We start from the raw sequence: 22,280 nt of genomic DNA, 5'->3' as shown, positions 1-22,280 counted from the left end.
GTAATCTCATTTAAAATGGTAGGATAAAGTTATCCCACCATAATATGCTCTTTGCTATTTTTCTCTTTAAAAAAAAAAAAAAAAAAATTTGTTTCTTTTGATTTTTTTTCCAGATTTTTATTTTATTTTATTTTTTTAATCTTTGTTTCTCCAAGTTTTTCAGCAGTATAAATTACTTTTCTTCCTTTCTTTTCCCTGTTCCTTTTTCTTATCGTATTCTTTTTTTTTCTTTTTTTTTTTATCTTCCTTTTTTTGTATCTTTCGTTTTTGATATTATCTTCTTTGGTTTTTCTTTTTTAGTATTTTTTTTTATTGCATGAGTTATAAGTTTTTTTTTTTTTTCTTCTTCTTAACTTTCAATTTCTTTCTTCTTCTTTTTTTTAATTTTGTTTTATTTTTGTTTCTCCGGTTTTTTTCTTTTTTAAAATTTTTTTCTATTTTTGTTTCTTTTTTTTTTCTTTTTTACTCTATAAACTTTTTTGGAAAATAATTAATAAAGAACTTATCTATTTTTTTTATATTGAACTTATTTCATTTAAATCATTTTTTTAATTCAAAAATCAATAAAATATATTACTTTTTATTCATTTTTCTTTAAAAAAAAACTTATTTCATTTTAATATTAATTATATATATATATATATATATATAGTTCTATCCAATTGATAAATCCAATTATATAATGCGTAATAAACGAGCCTGATAATTTTAATAACTACTATTTTTTTTAATCAAAGCAGAAAATATATTAATAAGAAGGACCTAATACATTAGCATCTGAAAAAGACTTTATTCATTTAGGCCCTCTTCTAAGCAAGGACAATAAAGATTACAAAAGATGGCATATTTAACCAAAATAAGTGCAAAGGAAGGAGAGAAGTCATAGGTTAAACTAGGAAAAGCATTAACCCTTTGTTAAACAAGACTAACTGGATTAGACTATTTTAAGTTTAGTTTAATCAGTATGGATTCTTATTGGTTACATGACTATAGAGCTAGTTATATTAAAAGAGAACTACCCATACATAATTTTAACCATATACTAAGAAAAACAATAACAAGTGACACAATTAATACAGTATCTAAAAGAAAAGCTAATGCTTAACAAAGTGTCACCTAATATGGTGTTATTAAAATTATCAAAAAGAAAGCCGAGCATTTTACAGCATCACTTAATTAGGTATCTAGTGATGCTTTACTTTTTTTCTTTTGTTTTTTTGTTTTTTTTGTATCTAGCGATGCTTTTTCTTAAAAAAAATGTCAGGTATTCCTAATATTTAGCGATGCTTTTAAAACAAGGTCAGATATTCTTATATATATTTAACAATGCTTTTTTAAAAAAAATCATATATTCCTACACATTTAGGGATGCTTTCCTAGAAAAGCGTCGAGTATTCCCATACATTTAGCAACACCTTTTAAAAAAGCATTGGTTATTCCTTCGCACATTTAGCAATGCTTTTTTAAAAAAGCATCACTAAATGTTTGGGAATACCTGATCTTTTTTTAAAAGCGTCACTAAATGTTTATGAATAACTGAAACATTTTTCAAAAAGCATCGGCTATTTTCATATCTATCGACAACATTTTACCTAAAAGTGTCATCTTTCTTTTGTTTTTTCTTTATTTTGAATGGTGCTTTTAATTTTGTCAAATTAGGATTGTTTAATAACTAGTTTCATACAAAATAATTAATAAACAACAAAACTAAAATAAATACTTGCATAACAAAATAATATTTCAACTAAATCAAATATTAACTCATATAATGATTTTACTATTTGATCAATTATTTTATAAAATTATGTACAAACAAAAGTAATTAAACTACTATACTCACTAAGATTAAAGGTTTGAGATCATAATTGATGTCCATTTAGCTCTAAACTCGTTGATATCATCTTGTGATCAAGTTACACCCTCATATTGTACATGAAAAAATTATGTTAAAAAATTATTAAAACATATACAAAATAAATAAATATTAATTAGCATAAAATAAATAATTATATTAAAATGTCAAAATTGTCATTGTTGGTAAGTTTTGACGAGGTACATCTGTCCTAATGATATCCCTCATTATCATCATGATATAATAACTACAGCCGGTGTTCCTAGGTTGTTTAGGAGTCTAAATTTGCAAACATTAATTTAAATATAATAGTAAATAAGAAGTGTATAAGATAACAAGTATATAAATTAACAACAAATAATGCTCACTTTAAAATGATAATTACCTTTGTGTTAAAATTATAAACCTATAAAAATATATACATTCAACTCATACTCATATAATAATTCAACTTCATATTATCAACCAATAAAATAAAATCAAGCATACTTTTTTCAACGACGCCAAATATGACATAATCCCAATAACCAACAAAACACAATAGCAAACTTAAGGCCAATCTGATGACCAAATTAAGCAAACTCCAGTCACCATGCTAACCCAAACCACTGCACAACAAGTGACCAACATCAAAAGGACAACCCCAACCCAATGCAAAATCAAGAACAAAATCCCAATCTTAAGCAAAATCACAAACAAAATATCAACCCAAGCAAGATTAAGAAAACCTACCGATTATATTTGAAGAAAATTGATGACCTGAGTTTTTTTCACCTACAACCCATGCAATACAGTAACCAAGCAAACAATGCAACAAAGAACGTAGCAACACAGCAACCCAGCAAATAGCATAGCAACACAACAATCAAACAAACAACGCAGCAACCCAAGAACTTAGCAACTTCCACCGTTCAACCTAGCAAGAAACATACTAACAAACCCAACAACCCAGCAAGAAAAAAAATTAAAAAACAAAAAAGATGGTTAAAAATATTACCCACGATAAAACACAGCACTGCCGTCATTCAAAAATAGACGAAAAACTAGAGAAAATGTATTCATTGACGCCGACAAAGGAAACGGAAAGAAAAAAAATCCAAAAACCTAGTAAAGGAAATCCAACTATTCAAGACTTAGAGCATAACAAATACTTAGGGCTTGTACCTTGGTGAAACATATGGAAATTGAAAAACGCATCCAACATATTTGTTTAAAATATTAAAAATGAAACAGTGAGGCTTGAAAAACTTGGAGGAATACAAATGATTTTAAAATTTAAAATAAAAATTAATTTGCTTAATATTTTATTCTATTTGTTTAAAATATTAAAAATGAAATAGTGAGGTTTGAAAAAATTGGAGGCCAATACAAATGATTTTAAAATTGAAATAAAAATTAGTTTGCTTAATATTTTATTCATTTTCATGTATATTAATACTAATTTTTAATATTTTACTATATATGACTAATATTCTAAATGGTATATTTAATGAGTAAAAAATAGAAAGAAAATAATTTAAAAATTTATACTAAAGTCGACACTATTGAACTAAAAAGCATCACCTAAACCCATTCAAAATTTTTAAAAAAAATTATAATATTTACAGATTTAAAAAAATAATTAATTTAAAATTGAAACATAAATAAATTAAATGAATATATTAACTATTTTGTTTCAAATTGCTTGTTTATATATTTACTATTTATACAAATATAAATAAAACATAAAATGTATTAAATTTTCAAATATTCATATCAAAACCAACTCTTTTTATCATGAAAACGTCGTCTAAAACCATTTAAATTTAAAATAATTAAATTTATTATTTTTATTAACTTAAAAAATAATTACTTTAAAATTGAAAACATATAAGTTAAATGAATACATTGATTATTTTGCTTTATATTGTTATTTAATATATTTTCTATTTATATACATATAAATAAAACATAAATTTTAAAAATTTATATAAAAGCCGACACTTGTTAACCAAAAAACGTTGCCCAAACCAACACTCTAAGGGTGTGTTTGGTACGTCGGATTAGCTTGGATTGGACGGGATACAATCCCAGTTTGCTGTTTGGTTGATCATTTGAGCTCGGGATAGGCTTAACCTAAACAGTGAATTAATCCTAAACAATCGAGACACATCTGACCCGTCCCCCCCCCCCCCCCCCCCACCGGGGTCATTTTTGTCCCAAACTCAAAAAAGCCCTAATCTGTTTTCTCGCCGAAGCGGATCGTTGCCTCGCGTGGAAGACCGAAGGAAAAATCACATCTGCAACTCTCAGAGAAAGAAACACGGCCGGTGAGTATGTTTTCTTCTCTGCATCTCTATCTGTTTTCTTCTTCTTGTATTGTGACCTTTCTTCGTACCCTTTGAAATAAAATGCCATCTTACTCGATCTAGAAAGGGCTTCCATTTGCAAGTAAACCCCAAACTCCAAAGAACCCAAGCAAGTGTCATCTTCCTCTCCTCTCTGTTTTGTTGTTGTGGGTGTGGATTTGAAAATGTCATATCTCGCCGACATATCTTTAAAAAAAAAAAAAAAATTCCTTAAAAGTTTTACCCAAAATTCGTTATTTTTTTCTCTGCGTTTGGGAATTTTTTTTTCCTCAATTTGTGTTTTCTTTCAGGTTGGGAAAGGGCTTCCATCTTCCTCTCTGTTTTATGTTATCATGGGTGTGGATTCGAAACCCACTTTTCATCTCTCGTCGACATATCTAAAAAGAAAAAAAATCCTGAGAATTTTTACCTTTTTCGTTGCTTTTGGAAAAAAAATTTTCTCAATTTCTGTTTTCTTTCGGGTTGGGGAAGGGCTTCCATTTGCAAGTCAATTGTCTTCCTCTCTGTATGTCATCATGGGTGTGGATTTGAAACCCATTTTCCATCCCTCGCCGACATATCTAAAAAGAAAAGAAATATCCTTAGAGAAGTTTTACCAAAACTCGATATTTTTTGTTCTGTAAATTGTGTTTTCTTTTGGGTTGGGTTTATATTCATTTGGCTTAGGCATTGTTCTTCTTTTTCTTATTTCATTGCAAACAAGACTTTTCATTGCAGAAGATCAAAGGAGCTCGTCGGACACCTGCATCGGACAAAGAAATATGGTCAGTGAGTATGGTTCTTACCCTCCATCTCTGCAGCTCTGTATAATGGTTTCTTCTTCTTCCTTCTATGTCACGATTTTTCTTTATGTGCCGATCTTACTCGATCTGGAATTAGGCAACGAAAACTAGCTTAATGGATTGCATATATTTTTTATTTTTTATTTTGTCTTGTGTGTCTGAAGTATGTGAAATGGTTCTAACTTAGTTGTGGTATTCTTTATGCTATCTTGATTGGGTCGGTTTGATTGATTGTTGTCATTTGGTGTTGATTTAACCTGTGGTTAGTGTGGTAACTCAATGACATAGTTTAAACTTAAATTCCTATTTCCCTTGCAATATCTCTACATATAATTTTTACATTGTCACTCTTTTTAGCATAAAAAGAGTGACAAATTGCCTAGATTTGGTGGCTTGTAAAGTGGGTATGATATAGAATCTGCGGTTGGTGTTGCTTACTATTGCATTTGACCTTTTGTTCTTGGTACTATACAAAATTACGGATCACAATGAGTCTACATACTGAAAGCTAAGTGCCTTCAATAAAGTGTTGCATTTTGGACACTAACAAGTTTCCATTACATTTCTTGTAAAATGAAACAAACATTTTCGATTTGATGACCACATTTTAACGAAGGAAAAGCCATACATATATATATTAGTCAATAAAAAGAAGAAAATTACAGAGTGAATTTGATTGATGTATATGATGGTCCATATTTTCTTTGATATAATCTTTTAACCATGCTTGAGGAATATCAATGGAAAAGACGACTAAAAAATCACCTTTTAATCAAGTTTTCCCATAGTGTAAAGTACTTCCTTAGAACACCTTCTCATTGAAAACCAGCTTTCTTAGCACCCTCTTAAACTAGCATTTTCAACATCTACAAGAGCTTCAAATCTTCCAAAATGTGGCCAGTCTTTTCAAATAGCATCACACCAATTTTAGGACTGCCTATGTTGCAATCCCTTCGCCCCAGTACTTTGTCCTCAACTCATAGCCAACCAAGTTCACCTGGTCTACACTTGCTGGCTTTTAATTATGTATGCTTATGCTTTGCTTGAATTTTCTTCGATGCACACTTTGTAATTGTTCTGAACATCAACTATGAAGGCTTTATTACTTTATGTTGAATATTGGAAGAATATTTATGTGAGTTTGATTGAATTGTGATTGCGTATGCAGTTTTGCCATATAGTTCGCTCTCCTTTTTACTTGCTTGCTTATCTTTAGGTCAGAAATTAAGGAGAAACTGTGTAGAACTGGTAGGTAAGAATCTTTATCATTGATGGTATAAATGGTTGTTTTTGGTTTCATAACCAATTGGTTTTCTGTTGATATTGTCCATATTGCCTTTCGCTCTAATGACTTGAAAATAATTATTTTTGCTAGCTGAAATGTTAATTAGTTGATAAGTTGTATGTATAAACCTTTTCTCTACTCTGCTTCGGCAAATTGTGATGTATTTATCAAGAAGTGGATGCATGCTGTTTAACTTTAGAAATGTCTTCTTGAAGATTTTTAATTGTAACTTGTATCCTTGAAAGTTCATGTACTGTTCTTCTCATGATTTTTGTCATGATTGGTTAGATAAGAGGGGTGGAAAGTAAGATGGAAGGAAAAGATAATTATAATTCAGTTGTTCTGCATATGCTTATCTGTTATGCATAATACCTTTCTTTTTTATGTAATTTATAGCTTATCTTTTATTCATAATGCCTTTCTTTTTGTGCAGTTCAAAGATTATCTTATGATTTGGATCGGTCGGACAAAGAGGCAGTGCAATTTGTGATCGAGAAACTTTGGTCCCTGACAGCCAAAAAAGCTTGGTTAGATGAACAGTGCTTCTTAATAGTGGTATTGATCAAATGTTTTCGATTTTGTTTGTTGGTTTTCCTGCTAAGTATTTTTTTTCTTTGTATTTCATTGAAGAAAATCTTAAAATCCATCTTGAAGCATTTTATTGATGATGTGTGGCAATAGTTGAAATTCGGGAATAATGTTTGGAAAATCTCTCATGTTTGCTCATTTGGTATTTTCCATTGGCATGCCAATAACTATCCGTTCAAAAACCAAAAAGAAAATCTACTTTATATTATATTAAGTATGCACTTAAAAATGTGAACAAGCTTTCAAACTTTATTTTGAGATTTAGTCAATTAATTTTGTTTTTTTAACACTAAAGGCTTTTAAACTACATTATTGAATATAAGTTTTTGCTTAAGATTGAAAAATTTACAGATTTAATTTATAAGGATTATTTGTGAATGTCATTACAAATTATTGCAACCTGCCTAATCAACTAAATTTACATGGCCTCTAAACTAAATAAAAAATAGATAATTCGTTGTTCTTTTAATATTCCTTTTTTTCTTTTCTTTTTTTGTTTTAACCTTGTGAGATGGAAACATTTAAGACACAGGTTTTAAGGGCAACCAGGTTGTTCTCTGTTAGATGATCTGGGTTTTAAAAAATTATAAGCATTTTGGTCTTTCAACCATAAATATCGGATCAGTTTTGGAGCATTATTACATGTGATATCCTAGTTATAAAATATGTGTTTTAATCCTACATTTGTTTTAGTGTTTTAGACATAAAATTTATTAACTTACAATTTCTTTAACACGGTATGTGCTTTGGTTGATGACAAATGGAATGAGAAATGCTTTGTAAGTTGAAAAATGCTTGACATGAACATGATTTATTGGATTAGTCAGCTTGTTAAATGACACATGTTATTAAGAATATGCTTGCTCATACTTGAAAAATGGTAAATGAAAATCCTGGTTTGCTTATAGTTGATATATGACAAGTGAAATTAAATTTTGATTAGTCATACTCATCCTATGGCAAATGGAAGGAATTGATTTGCGTTGTTTCATACAAATAGATGTATTTTGGAATTGATTTGCGTTGTTTCGTCCAAAGTAGTTTATGTATCTCAAATTTAATATGCTATTTATTTATTTATTTATTTTTCTTGAAGCATTTTGTTGTTTTTTTGTAATACATATGGATCGAAAAAAAGTCGCTGCATTCTTTTTGCTTCCAAATGATTCACCATTAGAGTCTTTTTGTATGTCCTTTATGTTACTTTTGCTTATGTATATGTACTGGGCATATATAAGGTGAAATGTTAGAGGTTACAGAAATCAATTACCTAGGAATGCAGAATTGCGTATATCTTTTCTAAATAGTCTACTAGACAATGATGCTAATTGTATTAGTCAAAGCTGAAAAAGTGGAAGAAGCAATACGGTATAATATATGATATGCTAAACAAAAGTGGCTTCGGATGGAATGACTCTCTTAAATGTGTGGAAGATGATAGTGATAAAGTTTGGAAAGCATATGTGCAGGTTTTGAAACTTTGGATATTTTCTTTCATTGAATTTTTTCACTTGATATATGAAGTTATGTTTTTCTATTGTTTACAATTAAACGTTTGTGTTTTTATTTTAGCCCCACTATATGAGAGGCTTGCTAATATTTTTGTAAAGGATCGGACAACGGGACATGGAGCACAAACTCCAATTGATATGGTCAATGATTTGAATTTGGAGAGTGGAAATGAACAATTTAATGATGTGTGTTCTCCAATGTCTGTGAATGAAATTCATAGTGAACCGTCCACCCAATCCAAATCAAGAGGTAAGAGAAAATCTGTATTGAAGGATGATGACATTGTGAGCGGGTTTGGCAATGTAGTAAAGAAATTGTTTGATAAATTGGCTGCAAAGTTAGATAAATCTGAAGCCAATTATCCACAATACTTAGCTATGGAGCTTGACAGGTTAGGCTTCTCTATTGATGACAATCTCGAAATCTCTAAGGCAATGAGATTGGATCTATCGAACGTTAAGGTTTATAAGATTATTAGAATGGATGCGGGCAAGATTGAATTTGCTAGAAAATTTTTAAATTACTAAGTGTCGTTGTGTATCATATATTTAAGACTATGTATGAGGGGAGGATAACTATGAACACTTGGATTTGAACTTTATGGACATATGTTGTATGGTTGTTTATGGACATATGTGATATGGTAATGGATGTTGGTATCTAATTATGTATGTAAAGACACTTCTATGAAGCATGTGTTATGTTTTAGTGTATTAATATGCACCTGATTGATTTAGTTCATTGTTATTTTGTTTAATTTTATTATTATCTTATTATATTATGTTATAATTTATTATAATATGCAGGAACATTTAATGGCAAGAAAAAGAGTTTATGTTGTGTTTGAAGGTAGATAATCATGGATATATAATTCTTGGCCTAAATGTCATCAACAGGTGCAAGGATTTAAGAATAATTTATATCAAGCCTATAATACAACTGAAGAAGCTGAAATAGTATATGCTGAGTATGTAGAACGAATGATGAGGAATCTAAATGAGGCAAATCCAATACAACATATTACCGCACATACACGTGCCAACTTGAACAATGAGTGGCGTAATGGTTTTATAATCGACTATTTGTTTGGATTACTATCAATGAGTGTATTTACTTATTTGGCATATAAGTAGATTATTGGTGAAAAATCAAATATATACATTTTTATGGAGACAAGTATGTGAAATTGTATTTATCAACAAGTTCTTAATTAAATATGATGTTAAATTTATTTATTTGTACATATGATTTAACATATTATAATATCATTTTAATTTTTTTTGAAAACTATATATTAATGTAATTTGTGGGTGTAAAAATAATTACAATTTAATTATAATGTAAAAACAAAATTACAATTACAAAATTTCATTAATTAATTTTTATTTATAAAATATTATGTTATAATTTAATTTTCATTTAATTTTAAAATTATAAATTAATATAGTTTGTGGATGTAATAAAAATGGTAAATGAAATATGTAAATACAAATATATCAATTTCCAATATTAATTAAGTATATTATTTGTAATTGTAATTATAAATAGAATTTTATAATTTTTCTTTTAAAAAAAATTATAAAATTATAAAATAGTCCAATCCAGTCTAATTCTGTATCAAACATGGAACAGCTAGTCCATCATTCAGTCTGAAATTATACCAAATACAAGACTATACTATTCTATCTTGTTCGATCCGACCTTGTCTTGTTCGATCATATCTTATCCGAATCTATCCTGCGTATCAAATGTATCCTAAAAGCCAGTTTCATTCATGAAAATCCAAACGCCAAAAGTTTCCATGAAAAAATTGACAAAATTTAAATAAGAGGGATAGTGCTTATATATGGAGGGTTTTTTTTTTTTTTTGAAAAATGGCCACTTATCGATTCAAACTTGAAAAATAGCAACCAAAAAAAAAAAATATTTAAAAACTAACCAACTTTTAACACAGTAAAATACCATTTTTCTTCTTCTCTTATTGTTATTATTTTTTTTGTTTGTTTCCTCTGTCAAAAAGGCGGCTTCTTTTCTTTTCTTGTTTTTGGCTTTTTTCTCTACTTTCACTTTTCCTTTCCCTTTCCAGCTTTCCCTTTCGCTTTCCCTTCTGAAAGAATATATTACCTGTGCATTTCACACACTACACACACACAGAGATCTGCAATGGCGGCGAGCTTGGTTGTTGCAAAGGTTATGGAGGCTAAAGGGGAGCTTAGAACAAGATCAACGACGAGAAGCTCACTGTTGCTATTGTTGGTAATGGCGGTGCGAGCAAGATTGCTTCTGCTGAATCGAAGAAGAAGAGGAACAAGAATCGGATTCATGTCTCCAACACTAAGAAACCGTTCTACTTCTACATCATCTTCCAAAGGTATTATATGATTTTTTTATTCCTTCATTTTTTTCCCTACCTTCTCCCTCCTCGATTATCTGCTATTTGGTTGACAAGAATCCGTAGGAAAAAGAAAATGAACGAAGAAGAACTTTCTTTAATCCACTGTTATATTTCTGTCACAGAAATACATCAAAATTTCCTATTTCTTCTGAAAATTTTCTTTTTAGGAGGATACAATTTGATTTTCTCACATTGTTATTTTGATTGAAATTCCCATGGCTATATAAATATAAGAAAAATCGTTTATATAAATACAAGAAAATTTCCATGTTATAAAGCTTCTGTAAATTCTCTGTAACAGAAGATCTGAAACTTGAAGAAGATCCGAAGTTTGAATTTGATACAAATTAGAAGAAGATCCGAAGTTTGAATTTGATACAAATTAGAAGAAGATCCGAAATTTGAGACAAATTAGAAAGTTTTTATTTTTTATTTTTTTGTTCATTTAACTTTTGTGATATCAACTTCTGCAACAAGGATATCAAACTTACCATGGTTTGAGCTACAAGGTTATAATGGGTGGTAGAAAGGATATGCAGAAGGTTGGGGAGGGAAACAAAAAGCTGAAGATGACTATTCCAGTTTAGAGACCAGTCGTTACTCAAGCCATTTCCTTTGAAGGTTAGTTTCTTTGTGCCAGTAGCATACGCAGAATAAGAATATGTCATTAATTTTTTTTTTTTTTTTTGTGTCAAATATGCCTGGTGCTTTGAATGCGGTAGATTTCCTGTTAGCTTATCCTGAGATTTGTGGTACCATGTCATTATTTTGAAACTTAGCTTAATAACTCATACATTATGTTCAACCCATGTAATTATTCTGAAACTTAGTTTAATAACTCATACATTATGTTCAGCTTCTTTTAACCATTGATCAGTCTGTTTGAGAATGGTATAATAACTTAATAAAAATACGCATGAAATAAGGATATTTTGATGGTTTAGTAACTTCAGTTACCTTCAGTTTCATTATCACTCAAAGGAATGTATGCTGTGAATTTCCAGAAACGGTAAAGGATGTGAAAATTGATCAGAAGATGAAAGTCAAAAGCAAGAAATGCAAGATAGCACATCTACCTGTGTTTCAATTCAGCAAAATTTGACAGAGCTAAACCAGTGGTTGAAGTAATGGATTCAACTATAAGTTCAGGTGCATTGCAGGATAATGTAGAAGATAGAGTTTTAGGAGAAGAATCAGAGGTTCTACTGAAAAGCATTCTATTTAGTCGAGGCAAGATTTCATTTTGTCAACATCTTAGATTTGGCCTACGAATTACTACCTGAAGTTTCCAGCACCTTTTCCTCATCTCATTTTCCTTGATACTTTGAATTACTTTTGGTTGAGGTTGGGAAGGATGTACTGCTTCTCGATTCACTTGTGAATGCTACTAAACAAGCAATACAAGTCATATCTCATAAGGTTGTAGGGTTTTTTATGAACTTTTCGAGGGAGGTTAACACCTGGTAGACATGGACCTTAAAAGGCAATTGGAATATTACATCTTTTGTTGCTTGGTATAGTATCTTGATCTTATAGAACATTTTCGTCTGTTTGGAATTAGTATTTATCTACTTAATGGATTTATCCTTTGCACTTTTAAAAAGCCAACCATTCATTTCCAAAAGTGAGTTGTAGTAACATTTTGTGCAAAACAAGAGAAATAACATCACTATACTTCTTGGGTTTGCACTTTTTCATAGAATGTTCACATAGCCAGCTCCTTTAATTTCTTTATTTGATTTGCAAGTAGGTGCTTCATTACTTCGATTTATCATGAGAAAAAGGTATGAAAGTGCAGCTTGTGGATATTTAGAGTTGAAAATGCATGGTAAGTTGATTATTGAATTCTAATTGTAATTTTTGTCTCTTAGGGGATCTACACATAAAAATATTGAAGACATGCTGGGAGTTAAGATAATATTTCCATCATCACAGGAGGATGATTCTATTGGTAAGTTGTAAGGTTCAAATTTATGGTTGTTTTGTTTTTGGTTTCTGTACAAACGCATGGTTTGGATCTGTTATCTTTTTAAGTTTATTTCATAACTGTGATATAAATGTGAAGTAAATATCCATTGATTATATTCACATGGTAATCTTTTATAGTCATTGAAGGGCATTTCAATTGATAGTGTAACTAAAGCTTTAGCAAAGATCCAAATCATAATTGATGAAGTCAGTACCCTGTTCTTTTGAATTAGAAATATGTGAGGGTATTTCTTTCATTCTTTATTTTTAACAAGGGAATTTTATGCCAGTTGCATGCATTTGATATATGTCCTTTTTTTTTTTAACTTCTTGATAAGGAGCATGTTCTTTAACATTGCTTTCTTGTTTTCCTTGTTCGCATGCACACATTATTAAATACATAATTGATGTTATTTCAATTTTCTTGCTAAATACAGGTAGTCAAAAGCCAAAATCTTGATTATTCTCATTTCATTTCACTTCCATTGGCGATACATCCTGAATTGGTTGATAAGTGAATCGCTTTTCAAAACTCCATACAATTGAGTGACCCTTGCTTGGATGAGGATGTGGATAGCGATACCAATGAAGATTGCAATGACAATAAAAATGAAGATAAATTAGATAAAGGACCTGATGTTGTAGTGGAACTTAAAGCTGATAACGACAATGAGCATGTTAAAGTGAATCTAACCAGCTTTTAAATCCATAACATGCTTTAGTTTTAAAAATTTCTTTTGACATTTTTATTAGAATTTATTTTTGCACAAACCTCTTAGGTCCAAAACATTTATAGCATCTGGAAAATTTTCCGCTTATTGGAAACTTTCCTTCAATCGGAAAAACATTTTCTCCTGATGGACAAAAATTTCTCCTATTGGAAACAATTTTCTCTTGTTGGAAAATTATTTTTAATAGATGAATAAATTAATATTAGGATTAAAAAATGAAAATGAGAGTATTACTGACATTTCTTTAAAATAGGATATAATATAATATATATATATATATATATATATATATATTAAATTCAATTAACTCTATATATATCTTAATGATAATTAATATATAAGATAAAGATGGATTTAACAAATAATGTATTGATTTTTAAAATTAATAACCAATTTAAAAATAAATAAAAAATTGATACATTTTGTTTTTTTTTTTTTTTCAAATCATTTGGACATTTCAAAAAATCTTTTGTAAGCTAAAGTCAAAATCATTTTCAGAATGCCTATTTTCATTTAGGATTAAATTCTTAAAATAAAATTACTAAATACGTATTATATCATTATTACAACATAAAAAAATATTACCATCAAGTAGAAAATATATCCATAATACAAAATAATTATCAAAAAATATTAAATCATAACACTAAATTAAAATTTTCTAATTCGAAGCATAAAACAATGGATTTGTACATCTCTGTTTATAATGTCCAACATCATCGCATAAGTTACATGTATGTCCAATAACATCTTCACCTTGAGATGGTATGCATTGCATTATCGGCCTACGAGACCACCTACAAGTCTATCTCGGTGGAAGAACACTTGACACATCATCCGGAGCATGCCACTGTTTTTCATCTAGCATAAGGTTCTATTTTTTTTTTTCCGCCAAATATAACGTTTTCCTATTGGCAGAAAATTAGCCGAAAACTAGCGAAAACTGACAAATTGGAGAAAAATGGCGGAAGTTTATTTTTTCACCAATTTCCATCCATTTTATTGGTTTTTGTGATTTTTCAGTTCTATACAATTTTTTCCTAATTTTCACACCGCATGTCATCTACGTATCTTTAAACTCAAATATAACAGATCATAAACTAATTTATTACACATACATATTAAAAAACTTTTAAAAAATACAAAAGTGAAAAAATATAAGAATAAGAGAGTAGTTGGACAATATAAGATAATGATGTGTTTTGATGTAAGGATAACTAATTTATCTTGTAGAAAATGTGCCATGTTTATTTATTAGAATTCCATTATGCACAAACCTTTTACATCTAGCTCAATTGCAACTTTTGTAAAATTTTCCACTTGTCGAAACAAAATTTTTTTCCTCCAAGCGGAAACATTTTCCTCCTATCAAAAACTAATTTCCTCCCGTCAGAAACATTTTCTTCCTGTCAAAAACTAATTTCCTCTAGTTGGAAAATCAAGTTCCAATAGATGAGTAAATTAATATTGGGGTGAAAAAAAGGAGAGTGGAGACAAAATACGTCATGAACCTAATAAATGGAAGTCCAATGGATTTAAATATAGAGATAATGATAGATTATTTTGATGTTTATATATCAAAGATAATGATGTGTTTTGATGTAAAAATATCTAATTAACCATCTATAAAATGTAGCATATTTATTAGAATTCCATTTTGCACAAACCCCTTATATGCCGCTCAATTCAAGCTTTTGGATAATTTTCCGCCTGTCGAAAAATATTACCTCCAAGCGGAAATCATTTTCCTCTTGTTGAAAAACATTTCCTGCTGTTGGAAAATGTCGAAAAATATTTACTTGTGTCGCAAACTAATTTCCTTCACTTGGAAAATCAATTTCTAATAGATTATTTAAATTAATATGGGGGTAAAAAAAATTGAGAATGGAGACAAATATTATATAAGATGAAGATGGATTTAACAAAAAATATATTGACTTTTAAAATTAATAATCAATTAAAAGAAAAGAAAAAATGATATATATTTGTTTTTCTTTTCAAAATCATTTGGACATTTCATAAAATGAGATGTAAACTAAAGATTCAAAATCAACTTCAAAATGCCTTTTTTCATTTTGGGATTAAATTCTTAAAAAAAAACATATTGCTAAATACATACTATACCATTATCACAACATAAATAAATCATTACCGTCGAGTAGAAAATATAATATTCAAGATATGAAATAATTATCAAAAGATATTAAACCATAACACTAAATTAAAACTTTCTAATTAGAAGCATAAGACAATGGATTCATACATCTCTGCCTATAATATCCAATACCACCGCATCAGCCACATCTACGTCCAATAACATCTTCACCTTGAAACAGTATGCATTGCATCCTCGGCCTACCGACTCACCTACGTGTCCATCTCTGTGGAAAAACAATATAACTTGACACGTCATACGAAACATGCCACTATTTTTCATCTAACACAGGGTAAATGGACTCAGCATAAGCTGCACAATATGCATGCGTGGTGTAGTAATGAGAACACATGCCATAAGGAGTAATTTTACATTCTCTACAAGCAACAATACAATGATCACACGGATATTGATCAAGATCGAAGACTTTGCATGAGCATATTTTTTATTGGAGGTTAACTATGCCCCTCAAACGCCCACCTTCCCCAAGAAACTCTTGCATATTAACGGCCTTTACATGTAGTCCGACAGACTCCAAATTGCCGAGTTTGAGTTGCTCTTCCATATGGTCAGTCACAGGCTTGGTCAATTTTGCACCTGCAGTACATTACTCATAAAACCACATTTACAGTAAATCCCGTATGTGCTCAATTAATTATACTATTGGCATCTCTCTAGCATCTAGCAAAATATCATTCAAGCTTTCTGCAATATTTGTGGTCATGATAATATACCTTCTACATGGAGAAAGAGAATGTGTCCACCTTGTAGGGTTACATGATCAGATGTACCTGGCAGTCCTATTGTCTTTTGCCTCCATTTGCCCCATATAAAACTCAAAATCTTCAACCAAATATGCATTAGCTGCGAGCATAAAACATTGTATTATCGTTTTATCTTTCGCATGTCCATTTGCTTTAATATTTCTGCTTATGTGGTACGTCACAGCTCATGATATGCATTGGGAAAAACTTTGCGTATTGCCTTTTTCAATAGCGGGGTTTCTATCACTGACAAACATCAAATCTGGAAAAACTCCAATGGCATCCTTGAGGTTTTGGAAAAACTATGTATATGCTTGCTCGTTCTCTCCATCTCCAATGCCAAAAGCCAAAGGATATATTTATTTATTGCCATCCATGTCCGATGCAATACACATGTACCCTTTGTATTTTCCTTTCAAAGTAGTCACATCAACAGCCAACATGGGTCTTATGTGGGATATAATCCCCTAATGCATACTCCAATCGCCATAAAAAAATATACAAAATTGTTATTATCGTTCGTGTTGATATGTGTAAGAGTCCTAGGGTTCCTCGACACTAACTCATAACAGTAGGCAAACAACTTAGCTAAATTCTCCTTTGGAGATCCCCTAACACTGTTAAGTGTATATTCTTTACCTCTCCATGCTTTGTTGTAACTTATATTCACCCCATATTTTTGCAGAAAATCATGTTGAATTTCTTTGGGTTTGTAAACATGTGCAATCCCTTCATATTTAGATTTGATACATTACCCGATAACCCAGCTACTCGCCTGCTTATGTTCTCGATGCACAATATCTAATGAGCAACTGTGTACATTATAAAAAATTCTCACAATAAATATTTTTCCATTTTTAAATTTGGTTGCACATAGTCGCCATTTACAAGTATTTTCCAAGCATATAACCTCATACCGTTGTGTAGTTGACCATGTCACCTTAAACTCTTTACTTTCACGCATGCAATAGATATTTAATTTATTCTATAAGTCACGTTTATTGTAAAATAATTGTCCAACTACTACGTTCTCACAACCAGTGAAATTTAATGAAAATATGGTCATAGAACCACTTCTGTTGCTCAATGTTATGTGGTCACTTATAGCACGATGAACCCTAACATCATAAACTCCTTCATTATCATTTCAGGATGCATATCATTATTATTGTTTGGCAACTCATGTTCAAAATCTACATCACTATGATCAACATCATTCGACTGTATACTAACACCATCCCCTGCTGCATTGTAGTTCTCATAATGATCAATATTATGCAACTGCTCATACTCGTTGTTAGGAAACCATTCAGCATAGTCACCTCTAACATCAACCCCTTCATGGATGTTAAATGATGTTTAAGCCCCACAAACATCAACTTAATCTCTAAACTGAGTTTCAGAAACCATAATTTCCTGATATGTAGCCTGAATAGGTTTAGTACTGGAAACTTGTGGTAGACGAATGCCAATTGAAGGACAAGCAAAAGAATGAAGATTACTCCCACTATTCGAAGCAAAGGCTATTTGATGAACATTTTTAAATACATATTCAACTTTCGAAATCACCTCAACATACAATGGAGGCCACATCATTGTCATCCCTCCATTTTTCACTTCTTGAAGAAAGCATTTCACATCCCTATCACTGCGTATTTCTGTAGGATCCAACTTTTCTGCACATCGTTCATATATCCATTTTACCTTTAGCAAATATTCATTTCGGTCTATCTCAATAGAATTGAAAATCTCATCCTCTAACTTTGATTTTGTGCATCTTTTATCGACGGAAACCATTACATTTTTACCATTTTGATACTCCCAATGACCACCAACATTTTGTGCCAACATTCCATTGTATAAAACCGCAATTACAATATTGTCATCTTCCATTTTACTACAAAATTAAATAAATAACATTAAACTAAATAAATAAATATATAAAAATATGAATAATACTAAATAAACATATTAACTGTCCCAAAAAAATCGCTTCTATTTTTTTTTTCGCCTAAATATTATTTTTTCCTATTGGTGGAAAACTAGAGGAAATTTTGTGGAAAACTAACGAAAACTGACAAACTGGCGAAAAATGGCGGAAGTTCATCTTTTTTGCCAATTTTCCTCTGCTTTTACAGAATTTCGTGATTTTTCATATCTATACAATTTTTCCACTATTTTCATACTATATATCACCTAAGTATCTTTAAACTCAAATATAAAAGCTTATAAACTAATTTATTACATACTCATATCAAAAAAATCTTAAAGAAAGTGAGAAAATATAACATTTACCAAGAAGAAAATATAACATTTGCCAAGGAGAAAATATAAGACATGCCCATATCTAAATTTTTACCTGATTTAAGCTTCAAAGGTGAGAAAATATGAGAAAAAGAGAGTGAAACCAAATGAAATGCAAAGGGAATCGATGTCAAAGTGAAAATGTTTTTTTTCCAAAAGAAAACCGGTACTTATTTGAGAAAGGAGAAAAAGAAAAGGATAAGAGAAACAACATTTTGTAATTTTGCATTTAGTCAAGGGCTTTTTTGTTCATAGTTGGCTACCTTTTTTTTAAATAAATTTTTTTTGCTATTTTTCAAGTTTCCATTCATGAGGTGGCTATTTTTAAAAAAAACTCTTATCATGGATCACTTCCACAACTTGAAAATTTGAGAAAGGAGACCAGGCCCATTGCTTGGAGGCTTGCCCATATACTTTTGAAGCATGAATGCATATACGTATATGTTTTTATATCATTATAAGATGAGACAAGATGGGTTTTGAGATTTGGTTGCATTGCATGGGTGACGAAATTAATTAATTGGAACTACTTTTGTTCTCTGAAATTGCTTATATGTCCACCAAAAAATTTTTTTGGCTTCTTTTTTTTTTTTTTTTTTTTTAAATTACTAGTAATAGAATTTTGGTGAGATGGCCGTTAACTGATATACCAATAAATTTTATAAGAACCACAAAAAAAAGATAAATAAATAAATAAGGATGTTTGAAATAATCTATTGGTAATGCCAAAAAAGTGATTAATGAACAAAAATCAAGCTGGTCTGTCTTATAATGTGAGTGGATGCTTATGAGTTCTAGGCGCAGACAAACTTCATTAAAGAGATTCCTCGTCACCAGGGATTGGGACCAAATTCTATACAAGCCAGACAAACAACATGAGCGAAAGAGTGAGAACAGCAATCAAATGCTAGGCACGGAATGAACCTTGAGTTTGGACATGTCCAAATTTGGGCATTATAATATTTTTTTTTTTTTTTTTTTTGAAACGCAAATTTGGGTACTATATTGCAAACCATAAATAATCTTCTTCTTTTTTTATTACCAAACCATAAATAATCTAAACTAATATATGATTGCATTATGATTTATATGTTTCATGGCAATTAACTCCACGTCTGTTCGAACATAATATTTCTTTGTTAGATTATTAAAACTTTTTCATAAGGTGAATTATTTTAAACAAGAAATTGCTTTAGCATCATAAAATCTACATAGAGCTATATAATTTGTTTGGAGCATAGTTCTTAGCTTATAATGAATACTTGTTGATGTACATAGCAATTATTAAAAATTATTATTTATTCAATTTTAATTTTAATTTTAAATCTTTAAATAGCATGATATCTTTAACATTTGATATGGCATTATATTCTTATCTCATGTCCGAATATATTTCCACAAATCATTTTTTAATATATTTACTCGTTGACTTCTATGTAACACTATATATACAACTTAATTTACTATATCATATCATCGTTTTTTTCCACATAAATGTTATTGATAAATACTAAAACTAAACTCTCATATAGAAGTTGTCAAGTTGAATTTCCCAAATATACATTATATATATGTATATACATATCAAAAAGTTTCACCATCAGCTTCACCTTATACAAAAGGATCAAAGTTTCCTTTATCAACTCTTCAATCACTTCAAAAATAGAGATTTGAAAATATATTAATAATTCTCTAAATACAAATATGAATTAGTCATTTTAGGGATGTAAAAAAGCCAAATTGAGCAAGTATTAGAATTTTCAAATTTAGCTGGAATAATTTTAAAATGAGAAGCTTCTTTCAAATTTATAAAATTTCAAAATGTCTTATTCAAGATTAGCTTGGCTTGTTCATGAAATGTTTAAGATTAACTTGGCTTAGTTCCTTAGAAGATAAAGGCCACATCTATTTTTAAAAAAAAAAAATGTTTTCATTGTTAAATTATTAAATACATTTCATTTATTTATTTTTATTCTTATAAAATTAAATATAAAAATGATATTTACGCACTATAAGTTTGCTATATGTTTATATTAATAATATATAAATATATATATATATATATATATATTAATTCAAGCTACTTAATATTTATTCGTATATTATACCAGTTTCATTTATTGTTTAAGTTTGACTCAATTTTTTTGGGTTAATTAAGTTTGAGTGAGCTTAAACCAGGCTAATCACTAATTAATCTCAAATGATTCAAATCTATTTACAATCTTAAATAACTTTGTCCAAAATAAAATTTAATATTTTATTAAATTCATATCAAACCACTATTGTATTTTTAAGTCTCAACTTCAACGGTTAATAAAGGAAGGTTTTAACGCTAAAATCATAAATTAATCTAATGTGAACCTATATATATAATGGATCTAATTGTTGGCGTAGAAAATTTGCCAGTCAATATATTTGTCAATTTAACTAGAACTCCATCAAAATAATCTTTCATCAATTGGAGCTCCATCATGTTCAATTGTTGACCTGACAATAAAAATAGAATAAAAATTTTAGGGTTCCAATATGGTACTGATCAGATGTACTTCAACACTTAAGTTAAAAATCAATTACTGTGTTTTATATGAAAATAATAGAGAAATTTTTTTATCATTTTGTTTTTATAGAAAGACTTAACTTTTTATAGCCCTTATTTGGCTTCTTTGGATGGCCATATTATTTGAATTTAGTTTTATCATATATTATTTTAAATTATGAAAAAATCATGGGATTTTATTTAATATCCATATTCAATTCAAGTGTAGATAGTATCCCTCGTAATTCGAATTACGAACATCCATATTCAATTCAAGTGTAGATAATATCCCTCGTAATTTGAATTATGAACATTTGATGATTAAGGCATCCTTATTGAAGATAATATACAACCAATTAATCATAGAGAAGTTCTTTTCACAATTTTAAAACTAATTCTATACAGTATGATTTTTTATACACTATCATTTAAATATATAAAAATATAAAATAATTTTATATAATACTTTTAATATCTAAAATATCCACAATTTATTGAATCTTAATTAAGCAAAAAAAAAAAAAATACTTTTTTTTTCCCACAAATCAAATACCACTCTATGAAAACTCTTCACAACATATTTAAACGAAACTGATAGTTATGGAAATTTCACAAAATTTTCTTTCCAGTTAGAACACTTTTTGACAATGGAAAGATGTATTTGTTGAAATGCTTGGTCTCAAAATTATAAAACATCACTAAAAATATTTGGTGGTATACTTCTAAATATATTTAATATATTTAAGTGCATAATTCTAAATATATTTGAAATATTCGTATCAGAAGATGTTTAGTTATATATTTCTAAATACATTTAAAATGTTCAGTTGCATACTTCAAAACACATTTGAAATATTCATATTTAAAAATGTTCGATCGCGTGCTTCTAAATAAATTTAAGATGTTCAATTACATATTTGTAAATATATTTGAAATGTTTAATCTTATACTTCTGAACATAAATATGTTTAATTAGTAAATACCTTTAATATTAATTTTAAATAGGAATAAAAATATAAATTTATAATGGAATTATATTAAATTCGTTTGATAATGTAAT

The 22,280-nt window shown here is 29.2% G+C and overlaps 1 long non-coding RNA gene across 1 annotated transcript; it reads left to right on the top strand.

Moving 5' to 3' along the window:
- Positions 1–10,431: 10,431 nt before the first annotated feature.
- On the top strand, positions 10,432–13,428 carry LOC125421279 (uncharacterized). Its single transcript, XR_009636666.1, has 3 exons — positions 10,432–11,383; positions 11,767–12,713; positions 13,168–13,428. It is a non-coding gene; the product is annotated as an uncharacterized LOC125421279 (long non-coding RNA).
- Positions 13,429–22,280: the final 8,852 nt, after the last annotated feature.

This window comes from Ziziphus jujuba, chromosome 1, assembly GCF_031755915.1.
Source record: "Ziziphus jujuba cultivar Dongzao chromosome 1, ASM3175591v1".
NCBI classification, from domain to species: Eukaryota; Viridiplantae; Streptophyta; class Magnoliopsida; order Rosales; family Rhamnaceae; genus Ziziphus; species Ziziphus jujuba.
Note: the sequence above shows the minus strand (reverse complement) of the source record. Positions and strands in the feature narration are given on the sequence as shown.